The sequence below is a fragment of the Lutra lutra genome, chromosome 8 (genome assembly GCF_902655055.1).
Source record: "Lutra lutra chromosome 8, mLutLut1.2, whole genome shotgun sequence".
In the NCBI taxonomy this organism is placed as follows: Eukaryota; Metazoa; Chordata; class Mammalia; order Carnivora; family Mustelidae; genus Lutra; species Lutra lutra.
In genome coordinates this window covers 17,302,700-17,323,014 of record NC_062285.1, presented here as the reverse complement: position 1 = coordinate 17,323,014, position 20,315 = coordinate 17,302,700, and positions in this window count along the sequence as shown.

Below are 20,315 nucleotides of genomic sequence, written 5' to 3'. Positions count from 1 at the left end.
GAGATGTATCCGTTAAAGGACAGAATTTTTTTCCAGCTTCATTGAGTTGCAACTGACATATCACATTGCGTAGGTTTAAGAAGTGCAGCCTGATGTCTTGCCATGTATATATGGTGAGATGATTAGGACAATAAGCTTAGTTAACCTCTCCATCACACCTAATTGCTTAGTGTTTGTGCCACGTATGTGATGAGAACATTTAAGATCTGCTGTCTTAGTAACTTCCAAGTACATGATACAGTATTGTTAAGTGATAGAATTTGGGGTGATTTAACTTGATTTGAATGGCACTATAATAAATGCCATTCGTGAATAGGTCATTAAGTAAGTTTGCCAATGACCTTTTGCATTAACTTTGTCCTTTGCATAGGGGGTGTGTGATGTGGAAATTCTGGAGTCACAGAAACGACCACAGAAAATACCTAATCTGGTTCTCAAACGATATACTCAGACAACTAAGATCTAGACTTAAGAGACTTCCTAATTTGTTGGCAAATAATAAACTCTTGAAAGCAGGGTCCATGTGGAAGTCACTCTGTATTCTCCAGATGAACCTAACATACTCCCTTTCTGGTAGCACCTACAGCAAAGTTTTGGTGAACAAATGGTAAGGAAATTTTCATCTCTAACTGCAAAATTACACAGAAAGTTTTCATGCCCAGTAAATGTTTGTACCAAGTTCCATTCAGAAAAGTTTATTAGAAGATTAGGCTAGGCGAGGCATAATATTTAAAGTTGAAGGTTAGGGACACCTGGATGGCTCTATTGGTTAAGTGTCAGACTTGGCTTTGGCTCCCGTCATGATGTCATAGATCATGAGTTTGATCCCCAGGGTGGGCTCCATGCTCAGTGCGGCATCTGCCTGAAGACTCTCCCTCTGCTCCTTCCCCCACGTACACACACTATTTCTGTCTCTACAATAAATAAATAAATATTTTTAAATTAATTAATTTTTAAAATAAGGTTGAAGTTTGGGCGCCTGGGTGGCTCAGTGGGTTAAGCCTCTCCCTTCAGCTCAGGTCATGATCTCGGGGTCCTGGGATCGGGCCCCACATCGGGCTCTCTGCTCAGCAGAGAGCCTGCTTCCCCCTCTCTCTCTGCCTGCCTCTCTGCCTACTTGTGATTTCTCTCTTGGTGTCAAATAAATAAATAAAATCTTTAAAAAAAAAAAAAAGGTTGAAGTTTACATACTACATGGATTTTGCAACTTAACAATTTGATCGCTCTTTTCCTCGGAGTTTGTGCAATAATGAAACAATGCATATGACCTTGGTTCAGCACTACATTCAGGCAGCTTGTGTCTGTTCAGGCAGAGTTGCAGCACCCCAACGACCAGCATGTCTCAAGGGTCTTGACCAGAGGCATGGCTAGAGAAAGAAGAGCAAAGAAATTTGATCTCGGGATGTATGTGGTTATGTTGGTCGGGGGAATCTGCTCTCATTTGTTTGCATTTGGCCTCTTGGGCTGTTCATCCAAGTGCCAAGTTCATCACAGTTGCAAGAAATGCTCTAGCAGCCAAATTCACTGCAAAGAAGGAAGGAAATGTCAGGAAGATGGAAAGGCAGATGCTCACTTGTCTCTGCTTATTGTTACTGTTGTTTTTGTTTTTCTGTCTCTTACCTTATTAACCAGTTCTACTTACTAACCTCGAAAAGTATGGCGAAAGTGTGATGTTGACTAAGGTATACAATACCAAAAATGAAAATTGAAATAAGGGGATGCTCTGCTTTTATATTTTGTTACCCTTTTCACTAAAAAACAAACAAACAAAAAACCCCAGAAAAACAACCTTCCTTTGGTGAATAATTCCAATTAGAATTCTTCATTGAGTCATTCAGTAATGCTGTTTGGAAGCTTTTATGCCTCTCATTGCTGCATAAGGAAATCAAGGCAAGATGTGGGACCATTCCCTTTCATCTAATGTAGTGTCGTCCAGAGCCTTGCCAGCCAAAATGGTATTATTTTGGAAGACCGTTATTAAAATCCATATAGTTGAACCCAAACAAACTGTAAGAAATGGGATCCAAGAATTCAGTTGCGACATACAAATTACTTTTTCTTTAGTGGGAGGGTTGACAAGAGGCAGCCCAACTTGCCATCTGGGAGTCCTGAGGGTCTAGCTGTGCCGTCCAAACCCCTCCAGGGCTCGCTGTGGTTTGGCAGCAGCTGGTAAGGGCTGTCCACCCAACTGAAATATTGATAGTGATTCTTCTGGTTTCTCCAGCTGGCTGGGACTTCCAGGACAGTGGTGTTAATTCCAGGAATCTACCACTTACTTGGCAGCTCTTCCGTTGGCCTGACTAGAGAGACTGGATAAGGAGAAGATGGACACAGAGGAGCCAACATAGGGACTGTGACCAGGACCCCAGCCTGCCTCACTTTCTCTTTCCCCTCCCCAAGCCAGAGGGTTGAGAACTTTAGCAGCCCCTTTGGAACCTCTGTGGAGGACAGGACAATCTCTGATGGCATTATATTTTTATTATTCACACCTTTATAATAGAAATAGAAATATCCAGCATTGTGAGAGCAATTTTCATGAAGTACAGTAAGATCAAATAGCAGACTATAATGCAACCAAAACTTGTGTTTTCAGAGAATATAATGGCCTAAAGTAATCAGATGCTAATATAAGTGAAAAAAAATGAGATACAAAATTGTATATAAGTATGGTTTTGACATCATAAAATGTGTGTACGTGTGTGTATATACTTGTAGAAGACCAAAAGGAAATACATCATATTGTTAAGAGTAATATATGAGGGGTGAGGTGTTGGATGAAGAATGATTTTAAAAATATATTTCTGCATTTTCTAAATATTCTAAACTTTATTTGTGTTATGTTTATAGTAATTTTTTTTTACATGCAACCATCTTCCCTGGTTAAATAAATAACACAGTAATAGCATTTAACATACTGGCCCATTCCTATAACAGAACACCCTTTTAAGTTATTCCTTGCTATTTATTATAGTTACAGTATAATTTTGGCAGTGTTGAACTAAGTTTGTACTGGAATGGGCCATTTTCCAATATGTAAGGGAAAGAGAAGCTCACAGAATCCCTAAAAAAAAAAGAAAGAAAAGAAAAGCAAAACTACAAATATGAGGAAAATAGTGATAGGGCTTTTCTCATCAATTGAGAATCATATTCTCAATGCTTAGGACCTACCCTTTTTTTTTTTCTTTTCTTTTTTTAGAATAAGTTTGAGAATCCAGGGGCACTTGCCTGGCTCGTCGGTAGAGTATCCAATGCTTGATCTTGGGGTTGTGAGTTTGAGCCCCATGTTGGGTGCAGAGATTACTTAAAAATAAAACCTTAAAAAAACTGAATCCAAAAGAAAACTGTAAAATTAATATTAATAACAAACATTTTATTAACTGGCTACAAAACATGACATAGGACAGTCAAATTTATTCCATTTATTCAAAAATGTCACTACATTGACAAGTATTGGTGAATTACCATTTATTTTATAAGCATACATAATGATTGATTTAAAAAGATAGTATAAAGCCAACCAAAACTGAAATGTTAGTCATAGTCAAAAAAGTCTGAGAGCAAAATTATAAAAATATTGTCCAAAATATTTTACAGCATGAGTATTGTATTAAATGTGAGTTATGAATTCCTTTTAAGACATTTGATACAATGAAGGGGTGGAACTCCTAAAATCAAGAATGCCCAATACTTAAGAGAGCCTTTCAAACGCTCTGGGAAGAAGGAAGGTCTATTCTTTGTTGATCAACAATGTCCATACAAATCTGTGTGACCTTCAGAAGCCAAGGCTGACTGAAGAGACTGGAGGTATCAGACTTCAGTCTGAGCTCTTTTCCTGATTAAGAAAAAAGTCCATGATGTCAAGAAGCAGGAAGCAAGGGGACCCCACATGTGTGGAGGCTGGTGAGGACCCTAAGTGGGGAGATAGAAAACCCTGCAAGGTGTCTGTGAACTTGCCCCAATCCCTTATGGTGGTGGCACGAGTTAAAACTGATTCTTGTTGAGGTGGTTGGGATTTTCCTCAGTTATTTATTTTTCCATTAACACTTCAGAAAAATGCATTTATGTAACTCCTATTTATTGATTGCACCTACTGTGTGCTAGATGGCATGCTAAGTTCTACACATGATTTCTTCCCTCACAGAGTTTACGGTCTGAGAGGACACAGAGCAGAAGTAAAGGGATAATCCTAAAATCACAGATTGTGACCAGAGTTCTGAGGGTAATAAACCTGGTGCAGGGATAGAAAATAGGTAGAGTGTCAGAGAAAACCTCACCAAGGAAGAGATCTATAAGCCTGCAAGATAAGAAGCGTCAGCCATGGAAAGAACGGGGCGAAAAGTGGCCTGGATAGAGGGGCCATCTGTGTGAGGACCTCCGTTCTAGAAGCCAGAGGAAGCCTGTATTGACAAGGAAGGCAGGGGTCAGGTCATTGAGACCCTGGCAAGAATCTGAATTTTATTCTAAACGCCGTAGGCGTCCTCGGGAAGCTAATAATTTGTTTGTAAAAAATCTCAGGGGCTCCTATGAGGAGAACAGACTGAAGAAACATGAATGTTAAAATAGGGAGAGAAAAAAGGAAACTATACAGGAAACTAAGTAAGAAATAATGGTGGCTTGGACTGAAGTCCTGACAATAAAGATAGAGAAAAAAAATGGGCAAATGCATCTACAAGGGGTGGTAGTGTCTTAAGGTGGATGGAAGCCCAGAAAGCACAAACTTAGCCTCACTGCGGGGGGAAAAAGAGCCTAGCGCAAGATCTCAGTCACTCCTGCATTTGTGTTTTTAACATTCCTTCTATCAAGGGACATTCTGGCTTAAGTACCTGTCTTTCTTTTTCTTTCTTTCTTTTTTTAAAAAGATTTTATTTATTTATTTGACAGAGATCACAAGTAGGCATAGAGGCAGGCGGGGGGGGGTGGTGGGAGGGAGGGGAAGCAGGCTCCCTGCTGAGCAGAGAGCCCAATGTGGGGCTCCATCCCAGGACTCTAAGATCATGACCTGAGGCAAAGGCCGAGGCTTGAACCCACTGAGCCACCCAGGCACCCCTAAGTACCTGTTTTTCAGGCATGTAAAGAACAATCTTACCCTAAGTCTTCTTTAATGTTGGTATTTTTAATTCGAAAACACGCTATGTTCCATATTGATGTTACAGCAAGGAAAACCTAGAGAAATAATCAATGTGTATATGGGAAATATACAGTCCATCCACCCACGGGGAAGAACTGAAGTGGGAAAGAGGAACAAGGGATCCCGGTAAGATGCCCATTCCTACCCAGGCTGTTTCCACTTCTTCCCTCACTGCTCTCGGTTCCTGAAATGGACTGTTTCCGCCTCCCGCGTAAGTAGGAGCAGCCCCAGAGCAGTGAGGGGGCGTCCTACAATGGTATCCCTCGGACATGACTGTGTTCTTCACACCCTCTCTTCCAAACCTGGGGAGCCCCATTTCCACACCCCATTTTGACCCTAGAGAACATTCTAGAAGTCTGCAAATTCACTGACCTTTCTCTCTCACCTGTATGGAGACCTCAGAATTCTATGAGTGAGTTTTTTCGGTTTTGAGTTTGGGTGCTTAGTATGTCAAGTTCTGATTCCTTTCAGTCTTAATAATTTGGTGTCTGTCACCTTATAGAGACCTGTCTTAGTTATGTTCTCAGGTCTCCTAAAGTCTTGAAAGGAGGGGAGTTGGGTTTCATCCTGTTGCTTGGATTCAGAGGAGCTCGTTGAATTTCCCCTATGTATTTTTAGTGCCTGCTAACATCCAAATGTTATACTGAAAGGAAGCTATAGATGAAATCATCGTTACATAAAATTCTAGGCCTGAATTTTAAAGACAGGAGACTGTTGATCATTCCTAATACTCATGCCGTTTGTTGGTGCTTTCATCTTAAATAAGGCATCTTAAATCTTCAGAGAGTTGTCGGAAAGCTCACTTTCAATGAGGAACTCTGCTTTGCTTTTATTAATTTGAGCTTTTTCTGTTTAAGTTTTCATACTCACATTTTAAGTAGGTCATAATAGTGATATTTTAAAACGTGACAAAATAGAACTCAGGGACTAATCTGAAGTCAGAAGTAGGTTTATTACCATTTTTTCCCTCACTCATTCATCCCGTACGTGTGGAAATCCTAGAAGATTCTGGGCACAAAGATGAATAAGATACGTTCCTTGCCCTTGAGGAACCCAGAGTTTAGTAGAGAAGATAAACCCATGTGCCGATCCTTTTCAGTAATATATGGTATATGTGCTGTGGCAAGAGTGTGGGGGAGCGAGAAGACCACTCCATCTGCCTGTGGGGGTAGAGGAGGGAAGGGAAGGAAGGTGGTCCTGAAATGACGGTGCTTGAGTTTAAAAGAAGTCTACGCAGCATCATCACAGCATTTTAAAATTTCATTGTTGTATCTGTACAAAAAGCAGCTAGATGACAAAAGTTCAAACCAGAAGGCAACCATGGACTAAAAAGGGAAAGTCCCCCCCTCCACTCCACTTCCCCTCTACTTTCATTTGCAGAAATGGGAATGCACTTTCATCGTGTTTTACAGCTTGCTTCCTTTCCGCTTAATGCTATGCCTTGGAGATCTTTCCACTCTGGAGAAAGAGGGACTGGTCTCATGGTCATGCATCTCATGCACACAAACTGTCCTTTTCTTAATCCATCTTTCACTTCATGTCACTCTTAGCTCAGTTCTTAGGTGAAAACCAGAGAACTTGATCGCATATCTTCTAGATCACATCCTCTATTAGGTAAATACTCAGTGAAGGTAGATTTTCCCTCTTCCTAGGAGTAAGTAGGATGGGGGCAGGTGGCTTCTGTGCTATGCCTTAGGAGTGAAGACCACTGAAGATTGTGGAGATGTGAAGAAGACCTCCTTCACACCATGGTCTCTTCTACTCAGGCCTCATGCTCTGGAAACTTCTCAGCCAGATTCCAGTTCTCTTTGGGTCTGCCCTTCCCCCCACCTCAGCCACCTCAGCCGCCTCTGCCTCCTTAAGAGGATCCCAGGGGCTTTGGGCTACCCTGGCCCTTCTGCCTGGAACCTCAGTCAGTCGCGCTACTCCGTGTCCTGATATGCCCTCGTTCTTGGAGTTGCAGCTTTTAGCCTCCTGGGACTGACCGGATAATCCAGGTCTGTTCTGGATTGCCTCCAGACACACACCAGGGGTCCATTCTGCTGTCCTCTTACTCTGAGAAGATCTCCCAGCTACACCAAGAGTGGTTTATTTTTTATTTTTATTTTTTTTTAAGATTTTATTTATTTATTTGACAGAGAGAAATCACAAGTAGGCAGAGAGAGGCAGGCAGAGAGAGAGGAGGACGCAGGCTCCCTGCGGAGCAGAAAGCCCGGATATGGGCTTGAACCCAGGACCTGGGATCATGACCTGAGCCGAAGGCAGCGGCTTAACCCCACTGAGCCATCCAGGCGCCCCTGATTTTTTTTAAAGGTAATTTTTACACCCAACATGGGGCTCGAACTTACAACTCTGAGATCAAGAGCAGCACCCTACACCAACGAAGCTGTCAGGCACCCCAAAGCAAGAGTGTTTTTTTCCTGTCTCCTTCTAAAAGGCATATGTTCATATCCCAAACTATTATTGAAGGATAAACTTTATTCTCAAATCCTTTGGATACTTGGCTTTGGGATACAAAAAAAATCTGCTTACATTTTTTAAAAAAATTTTTAAAAGTTCAGCTCTTGCAAAAGCCAAAAGCCTTGGCTTTTCAACACATTGACCTTCACTGTGGGTCTTGAGGAACTATTTTGGAAGGAAAGCCAAGGATTTTAAACTTTGGCATGTGTTGCCTTTTGGCCTTTCTCTGGGGCAACTAGGTACCCACATTGTCACCGTCCAGATACCCATCAAATAGACAATAGTAGCGGGACCGACTGCAAATGGTTGTTGTGAAGATTAATATAAATTGAACCACAGATTAACATATTGTATAGTAATATATAATTAATGTGAATTAAATGTGTATTTATAGGAAATGCTTTAATATAAATCAAATAAATAAACACAAAGCGCTTTTTACAGTGCCCAGCACGTAGGAAGTACTAGATAGATAGAACTGTTATTACTCTTTATTTAACGACTATTTACTGAGCAACTACTATGTGCCAGAGCCTGTTACAAACGCTGGAATAGAGAATAACATGGATTAACATACCCGTCCTCCTGGAGCTTGCTGAGTAGGGAAATGCAGAGTATGTTAAATGGGGAAATAACGAAGGAACAGCATACAACAGGGGAGAAGGAAAGGCAGGGTTGGGGAAGGCTCATGAGTTTGAGAAAGCATGTCCAGGGGAAAAGCTCCCGGAAACATTTGAGAAGAAACCTGAGGAGGCAGAGAGCAATCCAGGCAGGTACCCAAAGGAAGAATATTCAGAATGCCTACAGGTGCCAAGGGTTTCCCATGGAAAGGTTAGAAGGAATTACCTGGAACGCAAGCCATGTGGTTATATCGCTTATATTATCCTACTACTTGAGTATCTACAGAAGGACGGGACTTTTAGGGCTTGGCCAGTGTTTTCCTGAGGGCCAATTCTGCTGCTACAGCAGAGTTGAAGAGTTGTGATGCAGACCGTATGACCTGCAAAGCCTAAAACAGAAAATTACTACCTGGCTGAAAAAAAGTTTGCCACTCCCTTTTTCCCCCCCTTTTTTAAGATTGTATTTATTTGAGAGAGTGCGTGAGCGAGGGTTGGGAGTAGATGGGGTGGATGGGGGAGAGGACAGAATTTGAAGGAGAGAGACAAGCAGACTCCCACTGAGCATAGAGCTGGTCACAGGGCTGGACTCGGGGCTCGATCCCAGGACCCTGAGATCAGGCCCCGTATGGAAGTCAGACACTTAACCAACTGAGGAGTCACCCAGGTACTCCAAGTGTGCCAACTCTTGGTATGAAGGTACTGTCACTTATTTTTTTATTATTATTACTTTAGTACGCTCTATACCTGACACCATGTGTGAGCTCACAGCCCTGAGATTAAGAGTCTCGCGCTCTACCCAGCACTGTCACTTGCTTAACATGTCCCCTACTGCTCAACAAGTTATGTAAATTCTCTTTTGGTTGAAAGATTTACCAACCTATTTTAAATTTGTTTTAGCAAAGTTAAGGAAATTACTGGTTTATTGAAATGGAAGATTTGGGCATAGCTGGAACTAGGAAACGGAACAATTGCTTCAGACATCAATGTTTCCATCTCTTGATGAGCCTGTGTTGTGTGTGTGTGTTGGTTTCATCCTGCCATGTGCCAGAGGAGAGGGCCCCTGACAGCCCGTAGTTTAACAACTACTCTGCCTAGATACCTTCTTTATGCCAGTGTCCTTCTATCAGTTCAAGAGCAGGTCTCAGATTGGCCCTGATGGAGTCAGTACCCACCTCTGGATCTGTCACTGGGTCCAAATGGTTGGCCAAATGCTATTTTTTTAGCCAGGCCTTGGCCATTGTGCCCAGATAGAGGAAGGAACTTGTATCAATCAGAGTTCTCCAGGGAAACAGACCAATAGGAGATTTAAATAGATAGATACCGATACAGATACAGATATAGAGAAAGAAGTTGATTATGAGGGATTGGCTCACAAGATTACAGAGGCAGAGGAGCCTCATGACTGGCCCAGGAAGCTGGTGGTGTTGTTCTAGTCTAAACCCGAAGATCTGAGAACACAGGGGGCCAGTGGTATTAAGTCCCAGTATAGGCCAGAGACCTGAGAACCAGAAACACTGATGTCCAAGCATGGTCATCCAGCACAAGCAGAGAGCAGATCCACTCATCCTCTGCCTTTTTGTTCTACTCAGGACCACAAAGGATTGGATGACATCCACCCACACTGATGCGGGGTTGGGAGGGGGTGTTGTTTCTTTACTCGGTCTGCTGATTCAAATGCTAATCCCTTCCAGAAATACCCGTACAGTCTCTCTCAGAAATAAACAGCTATCTGGGCATCCCTTAACCCAGTCAGGTTGACATAAAATGAACCATCATAGAGCCGTTATGAGTGACAGCACCACTGGCCCTAAGTGAGAGGGAAAGTGGCGTTTTTCCAAAAGAAGGAATGCTGAGCAGATTACAAAACAGTACATATACTGCTGTTTGCAGTTTTTTCATTATTAAAAATGTTTTAAGAGGCACCTGGTGGCTCGGCCGGTGGAGCGTGTGGTTCCTGATCTCAGAGTTGTGAGTTCGAGCCCTGCATTTGGTGTAGAGATTACTTTAAAAAATAAATCCTAAAAGAATATTTCAGGGACGCCTGGTGTCTCGGTTTGATTAAGTGTCTGACTCTTGGATTTCGGCTCAGGTCATGGCTCAGGATCTTGAGCTTGAGCCCCGTGTTGGGGCTATGTGCTCAGTGGGAGTCTGCTTGAGATTCTCTCTCTCCCTCTCCTGCTGCCCCTCCCTCTCCCTCTCCTCTCTCAAATAAAGAATAAACCTTTTTAAAAGAGTTTCAATGAACTTATATATATATATGTATATATATATGTATGTATATGTTTGTACATACATACTAGCATTTATCTAAGATTTGTACTTACAGGTGGAATTGACAGATTTTGGCAATTGCTTTCCAAAAATGACTTACAGTTTCATGACAGTTCTGACGGTTCATGAAATGCTCTTTGTCCCACACCCTCACCAGCTCTGGATACTACCAGTCCTTGAAAATGTTGCCTATCTAATGAGCAAAATAGGACCTTTAGTTTTTGTTTGTTTGTTTGTTTTTTAATTTGCATTTCCTCATGAGAACTGGGGCAAGGCATCTCTTCATGTTTACTGACTGCTGTAGGTCAGGTCCTGCAAAGCAGATACTGAGATGGAGATGTGGGTACCTGTGTTTATGAAGGAGTGCTCTCTTTTGATGAACACCCATGGGGGAAGGGGGAAGGGAAGGAAGCAGGATTAGGTAGAGGAAAAGTTGGGATGCTTAGCTAAGGCCTCAGCTGACTTCTTGGTGATCTCTGAAGCTAGGCTGACCCTTGTGAGCTGTCTTGAGTTAGAGCACGGTGGCCAAGCCTTTAGAACCCCTGCTTCCCCCAGTCATTGGATGAGGGCTGCCCTGGGAAGATACACAGCCTTTGGGTGAAGTGACCCTTCCAGCAAGAAGCATTCCCAGAGAGGGCTGAACGCTGAGGGCAGGCAGCCAGCAACACCCCAGCAGCTGGGGAGATACATCCATCAGGACTGGGACACAGCCTAGTATGTGTTACCCTAAGTATATTTATTAATTTGTGAATTGTCTATTCATAGTCTTTCCATTTCTTCAGTGGCTTGTAGTGGTGCTTTATTCTGGGTATAATCCTTTATATATTATACACATCACAAATATTCTATTTCTGTCTATTGTTGGTCTTCTACATTGTTAAGGGGTCATTTATTTAAAGATCTATTACATTTTTTTTAAGATTTTATTTATTTATTTGTCAGAGAGAGGGAGAGAGAGCAAGCACAGGCAGACAGAATGGCAGGCAGAGGCAGAGGGAGAAGCAGGCTCCCTGATGAGCAAGGAGCCCGATGTGGGACTCGATCCAGGACGCTGGGATCATGACCTGAGCCGAAGGCAGCTGCTGACCAACTGAGCCACCCAGGGCGTCCCTACATTTTTTTTTAAAGAGTTTATTTGTTTGACAGAGAGAGCACAAGCACAAGCAGGGTGGAAGGGCAGAAGGAGAGAGAGAAGCAGACTCCCTGCTGAGCAAGGAGCCTCGCGTGGGTCTCGATCCCAGGACCCTGGGATCACGACCTGAGCCGAAGGCAGACACTTAAACCGACTGAGCCACCCAGGGGCCCCAGGACCATGTATTTATAGACTATTCTCTACCAACTGATGTAAAAAGACATGCATACTGGAATTTAAATTTTGCTTAAATGGGAATATGTCTTGACTCTGCAATCCAGTTATCTTTTATCTATTTTTCTCTTAATATTTTATTTTTTAAAACACTGTATTTTTCTACTTTGGTATCAGGTTGGTCAATCTTCCAATACGATGGAATTTCTTTTCAAAAACTTTTGGCTGTATTTAAGCATTTTTTTAAAGTAGGCTCTATGCCCAACGTGGGGCTTGAACTCACAACACTGAGATCAAGTGTCACATGCTCTACAGACTGAGCCAGCCAAGCACTCCAAGCATTTTCTCTTTCTTATGAACTTGTCTTGTTGATTGCACTAAATTTACAGACTAAACTGAAATGTTACAACTTTACAACATTGAGATTTCTTCTTCTTTTTCTTTTCTTTCTTTTTTTTTTTTTAGATTTTATTTATTTATTTGACAGAGAGAGAACACAAGTAAGCAGAATGGCAGGCAAAGGGAGAGAGAGAAGCAGGATCTCTGCTGAGCAGGGAGCCGGATGTGGGACTCAATCTCAGGACCCCGCAATCATGACCTGAGCCGAAGGCAGCAGCTTAAACAAACTGAGCCACGCAGGCATCCCACAACATTGAGACTTCTTATCTAAGAACATATATATCTATTTTTTAAAGTTTTCTTTTTATGACCTTCAGTAAAACTTTATAATTCCTTATAGGTTTTATATATTTTTTAAAGACTTATTTATTATTTGAGAGAGAGAGAGAGAGAGAACAAGCAGGGGGAAGGGACAGAGGGAGAAGCAGATTTCCATCTGAGCAGGGAGCGGTATGTGGGGCTCGATCCCAGGACCCTGAGATCATGATCTGAGCCAAAGGCAAACGCTTTAACTGACTGGCCACCCAGGTGCCCCAGCCTTATGCGTTTCTTGTTAGATTTACTTCTTTATTAAATTTTTGTGTTTAAATTTTAGTTTTAGGGTGTGCCTGGGTGGCTCAGTCAGTTAAGCTTCTGCCTTATAACAACCTGCTGCTTTGGTTACTACCATTTTCTTGTGTCTGTGTTCATAGTAAGGCTGGTTTATAGAGACTACCTCCCCCGCCCCGGGGATCATTAGTTTTAATCAAAAGAAAGAAGTTTTGTATTCTTAAAACTTGTATTTATTCACAACCATAAACAGGTGTCATCCACTAGAATTCACTTTTCTGTGAGAGTCAACCTTGTGCCATTCATGAACTCAGGGAGTACTTCACATTCGAGGTCAACGAAGGATTGAAGATTGTGTCTGTACCTTGAGAGCTTCATGGTATAAGTAAGGTGCTCACATTTCTAACCAGAGCATATTACTCTGTCAGGAAGAAATGGTGTTTATATTAGTGCCTCACAAACCAGGTGCAAATCGTCAAGCCCTTGGCAGCCTGCGGGGTCAACTTAAAAAAAACAACAACAGTGTTTTTTGTTTGTTAGTGTTTGCTTTTTATATTCCATCACTAAAAACCAAATATTTTTCACCAGTCCGTTCAAATTCCTGTGGACTGTGTTCTGTTTATAAACCCTTGATTGCCCTTTGTTGCATTTTCTGCTGCTTTGAATCACCAGTGTATGTTCTTAAAATGCCCTGTGTGAAGACTTCCCCTTCCCCTTCCCCAAATGACACATTAGGTAACTACTGAGCAAGCTTCTCACCGAGCGAACCAGACTGGGTGGAGTGGGGGTTGTGAAGTATTTCTAATTTCAGGTCAAGGACAAGATGGAAATCCATGGAAGTGGGGTGCTTCTTCCCCGAGGGACCTTTACAAATTCCCAAATAGGCGACTGAAAGACTGAGTAGTTATTCTTAGGCTTTCGTGTTTAGGGTCCACAATTTAGAGTAGCAGGCTTTCAATGATAGTCACCCTGGTGTGTCCTCTTATCTTCTAATTGGCACGCGAGATGGCTCTACCCAGAAGTAAAGGGGAACTGGAAGCAAGGAGGCCTCATAGAGACTTTAGCCCATCACTTAGTCATTTAAATGACTATAGGGCTTCTGATATTAGAACATAGACTTAAAAAATCATGCATATTGGGGCGTCTTAGGCGGTTCAGTCAGTTAGGTACCCGACTCTTGATTTTGGCTCAGGTCATGATCTCGGGGTCCTGGGATTGAGCCGTGCCTCTGGCTCTGTGCTCAGCGGGAGTCTGCGTGTCCTTTTCCCTCTGCTCTCCCCCACCTGCCCCATGTCTCTCTCTCTCAAATAAGTAGATAAAATCATTTAGAAAAAAACCCAATGCTCACTATACTTAAGTCTATAATGACAATTCTTATTAATACACATTACATGGTTTTAGTAACAAATCGGAATGTTTTTTCACAAGTTTACATGTTTTTCTATCATATTAAAATAAAATATGATTCACATGATCACTAAAAGTATAGCAGAAACCACTCATAAACTGCTCGTCTCACAGGAGCTATTTCAGAGGAGTTTCTTTGGGTATTTACCTGTTCAGTTTTCTATCTCCTTGACTCAATTTTGATAATATACATGTTTCTAGAAAATTAACCACTTAGGTTTTATATATTATTAATATAAATTTTTATATGGTATCTCATAAAATTAATAGCTTTTATACCTGCAGTTATGTATAATTTCAAGATGTGTTTTGTTTTTCTCCCGATCCCGATTTGACAAAAATAGCTAGCCCTCTATTCTCACTCCCAGAAAAGTTTTACTGGTTTTATGGATTATATCACTTCTTCTGTTTTTTTAATATATACAATTTCAGCTTTTAAATTTTTTAAATCCTCCCTATGGATTATTTTATTCGTTTTCTGTATTCTTGAATTGAATGGTTAGATGTTTTATTTATTTATAATCTTACTTATTTTCTAATATATGCCCTAAAATAAGTCTATTTATTTTTCCCTGGTTATCAGTATGCTCATGTCTCATAGTTTTAATGTTTTCTCATTCTTGCTTTTTTCTATTTTTTGTTTTACTTTTTTTTTTTTTTAAAGTAATCTCCATGGAGGTGAGGGGGCACCTGGGTGGCTCAGTTGGTTAAGCATCTGCTTCCAGCTCAGGTCATGATCCCAGGGTCCTGGGATCAAACCCCATGTCAGGCTCCCTGTTCAGCAGGTGGCCTGTGTCTCCCTCTGTCCTTTCTCACTGCTCATGCACTTTCTCTCAAATAAAAAAATAAAATCTTAAAAAAAAATTAGGGGCACCTGGGTGGCTCAGTGGGTTAAAGCCTCTGCCTTCAGCTCAGGTCTTGATCCCAGGGTCCTGGAATGGAGCCCCTCATCGGGCTCTGCTCAGCGGGGAGCCTGCTTCCTCCTCTCTCTGCCTGCCTCTCTGCCTACTTGTGTTCTCTGTCTGTCAAATAAATAAAATCTTAAAAAAAAAAAAAAAAGGGCTCCATGCCCAACATGAGACTTGAACTCATAACCTTGAGATCAAGAGTCACATGCTCTGCTGACTGAGCCAACCAGGCTCCCCTTTTGCTCTTTTCCTAAATAGTTTATAATTTTATTTTAAGTGTCCTTTTGAACCTAGCAGTTACTTGGAAATGAAGGACAAAATACAACAAAAAATATTTTTAGTCAACCACTCAGCCAAAATGAAAAAGTCAATAGCTCAGCCTTCTCCAGAGGCCAGAAATAAAGAATGAAATGATTTAAGTGAGAATTATGTCATGTTTGCCATCTTTCCCACAGCTGACAGGAAAAAGGCCTGAGGGGCAGTCTGCTAAGGTTTTTAAAGCCTAGGCATCATGATCTTGGGTCTGTATAGGTTTGAAAGCTGGAACTGAGCGATGTGGGTAAAGCCTGACCTCAAAAGTCTGCCCTGCCCATGGAAACAATAATAGAAAGAAGTCTGCCCACTTACTTGGCCAAGGGGCAAAGAAGTTTGCTGTTCATTTAGGTGAGGGGTCGGGCAATCTACTATGGGCAGATCTGCTAAGTCCATGGGAAAATGTACGCATTTTTGCCGACTTCGTTTCCTCTCCGTGCTGTAACAAATTACAGTAAATTTGACAGAACACTGCAGAATGCCAGGGGCCTTCTTCTCTCTCATCTTAGATCAAGTGAGAGGTCCCTTAGATCAAGTAAGAAAACTTAGCATGGGAATTTGGGGGAGGCAACAAATTACTGGCTTAAAACAACAGAATTTGTTCTCTTACAGTTCTGGAGGTCGGAAGTCTGGAATGGGTTTCACCAGGCTAAACTCAAGGTGTTAACACAGCTGTGTGTTTGGAATTTTATGTTTTGGCATTCTTTGAGGACTGTCCTTAGGAAACATTCTTCTAGAGAGGATTCCAGGATGGGCCTTTTTTGCCATATAAGTAGTATGAATCCAGCTCCAGAGCTGGGTGAGTGCCTGCTGTGACTACCAATGGTCAGGAGACTTGTCCACCTCTCTTTTAAAAATTATTTATTTATTGGGACGCCTGGGTGGCTCAGTGGGTTAAAGCCTCTGCTTTCAGCTCAGGTCATGATCCCAGGGTCCTGGGATCGAGCCCCGCATCGGGCTCTCTGCTCAGCAGGAGGCCTGCTTCTCTTCCTCTCTCTCTCTCTCTGTCTGCCTCTCTGCCTACTTGTGATCTCTGTCTGTCAAATAAATAAATAAAATCTTTAAAAAAATGTAAAAAATTACTTATTTATTTGTTTGATCTTATTGATGAATAGTTGACACACAATTTATGTTAGTTTCAGATGTACCACACACTGATTTGATCAACTCTTGTTACTCTACCCAGAGCCCAGGCCCAAACAAGTCAGTGTTCTTTCTTGAGGTGTTTCTTTTCTAGTTCACCCTATTATGGGTCATCTTTAGGGGAAGGTCCTGGTTTTTGTGCACAACCCCTAGTTTGACCCTTTATTCTGTTTGGTCTTCAGATCCTGGGTCATCAGGGACCTGTGGATGTTCTCCAGTTAAAAGCTAGTTTGAGTGAATGTGAAATCATGTTGTCTAGCATTTTGTAGCCTCATTGTTTTCTTTCACTTTCTCGACCACAGAGAAACATCTTTTTTGAAATATATTATTTTGTGTGGCATCTGGGTGGCTCAGTGGGCTAAGTGTCAGGTTTTGGTTTTGGCTCAGGTCACGATCTCGGGGTCATGAGATGGAGTCCTGTGTCAGACTACCCACGGGGTGTGGAGCCTAGTAAAGATTCTCTCTCTCTGCCCCTCACCCTTTAAAAAATAGTTTGAAAAATATGATTTCCTATTTCTTACTATCATTGAAAAATGGTTCTCTACCTGGATGGTTACACCAAATTTGCAAAATTGTTGGAAACGGAAGTCAGGAGACAATGTTTTAAAAGATAATAATTGGGAATTTTTTTAGAAGCTTATAAAGGATCTAATTTAAGAAGATATCTAGTCCAGAGCAGAATGAATTACAATATCAACACCTGATTACCATTATTGTGAACTGTATAATATCAAAGACAAGGAAAAATACAAAAGTTAGATAAAGAAGTCACCTGAAAAGAATGAAAGTTCGGGGCACCTGATTGGCTCAGTCCATAGAGCATATGACTCTTGATCTTGGGGTCATGAGTTCGTGCCCCACATTAAGTGTAGAGATCACTTTTAAAAATGATAAAGAATGTCAGTTAAGTTGATAGTGTATCTCTCATTTGCAATATGAGATGTCACGTGACAATGGATTATGGAGGGAAAGTAACAATCAACCTAGGAATCTGTTCGGAACTAAACTGTACCGTATCTCTTCCATCAGATTGGCACAGATTTTGAAAAATTCAACTATAGGGGCACCTGAGTGGCTCAGCGGGGTAGGCTTCTGCCTTTGGCTCAGGTCGTGATCCCTGGGTCCTGGGATCGAGCTCCACATTGGGCTCTCTGCTCGGCAGGAAGCCTGCTTCCCCCCACCCCCCGGCTGCCTGTCTCTCAGTCTACTTGTGATGTTTCTGTCTCTGTCAAATAAATAAATAAAATCTTTTTTAAAAATTCAACTATACAAAGTATTGGTTGAGATGTGAGGTAATCAAATCTCAGCCACCTCTGATAGAGCGTAAATTGGTGCAACTTAGCACAATTTGGCAATAACTAGTGAAACTGAAGATGCAGATTCCCCACAACTCAGCAATCCTACTTCTCTGGGAAATGCTTCTACATATATCTACAGAAGTGTAGACAAAGGGGCACTCCATAGAATGATCACGATGGCAAAAAATTAGGAGCAACCTAAATATTCATCAGTAAGAGAATGGATCACTGAATTGAAGACGTCCCCACAGCTAAAACGAATGAACTTTGTGTTATGTTTTTAAATGGATACATTATATGTCAAATATATCTCAGTAAAGCTGGAAAGAATAAATGGATATAGCTTGATTACTTTATTTATTTTTAAAGATTTTACTTACTTATTTGACAGAGAGAGCACACACAGGCAGGGGGAGCAGCAGGCAGAGGGAGAGGGAGAGCAGACTCCCTGCTAGGCAGAGAGCTGGTGGGGCTTGATCCCAGGACCATGGGATCATGACATGAGCTAAAAGTAGGCACTTAACCGACTGAGCCACCTAGACGAACCTTGGTTACTTTATTTTGAATTCAGAAAATATCGCAGGAAGAGACACATTTATACAAATTAAGAACAGCAGACACAGAAAAAAGCTCGCTGCCCTCCCCCTATCTGAGTAAAAACAGGACATCATTTTTCCATTTGTAAAGGTGTTTGTCTCTCCAGTACCAGAGAAGGAAAATTGCTATCATTGCTTGTGATGGTTGTTTATTTTATTAAAAAAAATTTTTTTTTCAGTCTGTAGGGATAAAATTGACATATAACATTGCGTTAATTTAAGGTATTCAATGCAATGATTTTATATATATATATATATATTGCAAAATGATTACAAGTTTAATTACCATCTATCGCATCACATAGTTGAAAACTTTTTTTGTGATGAGAACTTATAAAAAAATTTACTCATAGCAACTTTCAAATACACAATAGAGTATTGTTAAGTATAATCACTAGTGCTGTACAGAGAACAACTCTCACTCACTGGGGGCTTATTCCCAGAGGTGACTCCAGTCTCTTAGGCAGAAAAAGGATTCTGCGTTACAAATCTTACTCAACAGCCTTTATCTTCCAGTATTTTCCTGACATATTTACCTTCCCACAGTTTGCCACCCCAAGAGCCTAAATCTCTATTCCTTTGTCTTGTCACTTCTCTACAAATGTATTGTTCTTCGTTGAGATGCTATATATGCTCCCAGTTTTAACTCAATTTGAGTCACTCATCATTGAGTTTCTACCAAGCATGTTAATAAACTCTGTTTTTCTCTTGTTAATCTGTCTTTTATCAGTTTAATTTTCAGAGTTCCAGCCACAGGAAAAGGTTTTTTCCTCCCCTACAATGTATATATTAAAAATACATAAAACAACCCCATATATTATTTATGGAGACATCTATATGTAAAAAAAGTATGGAAAACAGGGTGGAAGGGTACTTGGGTGGCTCATTTGGGGTTAAGTGTCTGTCTTCAGCTCAGGTCATGATCTCAGGGTCCTGGGTTGGGGCCGTGAGCCTGATGGGCTTCCTGCTCAGCAGGGAGTCTCCTTCTCCCTTTCCCTCTGCCCTCCCCCCTTCCCCACTCCTACAGGCGCTCTCTTTCTCTCTCAAATAAATAGATAAAATCTTTTTTAAAAATAGCATGGGAAATTCACATTTTAGAAAGGATAGTTGTTATCTTCAGAGAGGGACAGAGGTAAATGGGATAAGAAAGTATTGCTCTGTCTCTTACATTTATTTATCAGAAATGAAAAGATCTTAACAAACCTCAAAGCCAGTTAGCCTTTAAACAATCTCATTGGCAGGTACATGCTGTTGAATTGTACTTTTTATGTTGGAAATAGTACATACACAAGAGGATAAATAAAACTTTGTAATGCATTTTTCCAAATATTTGGTGTAGATTTTTTTTTTCTTTCCTTTTCTTCTTAATTTTATTTTTAAGTAATCTCTGCACCCAGCATGGGCTTCAAACTCACAACCCCAAGATCAAGAGTCTCATACCGCTGACTGGTACAGATTTCATTAAAATATAAACTTTCAATTAAGTTTATTGATTATCTAAGTTTAATTCTCTATATTTTTATTTATTTTTAATCTATTTATTTCTAAAGTGTTTTGTCAAATTTTCTTTTATGTTAAAGCAGTTATTACATGTTTTGAAGTTACAACATTAGGTATATAAAAGTTAATGATTTTTGTATATTTCTGGAAAAAATCACATTTATCAATATGAAATATCTTTGTTTTTCAAATACTTTTTACTTTTTCTAATTTTAATTACGTTTTGCTTAACATGATTTTTTTTCCCTTCCATTCCTTCCTTCCTTTCTTTTTTTTTTTTTTATTTGAGTAAAGTCGATGTCCCTTCATTTTTAAACCATGCCATTTTTGTAACTCCTACAAATAGCATTTCTGGATTTGCTCTTTGCTTGCCATTCATGCGTACTTTTTTCATGCATTAGGTATATACTGCTACATA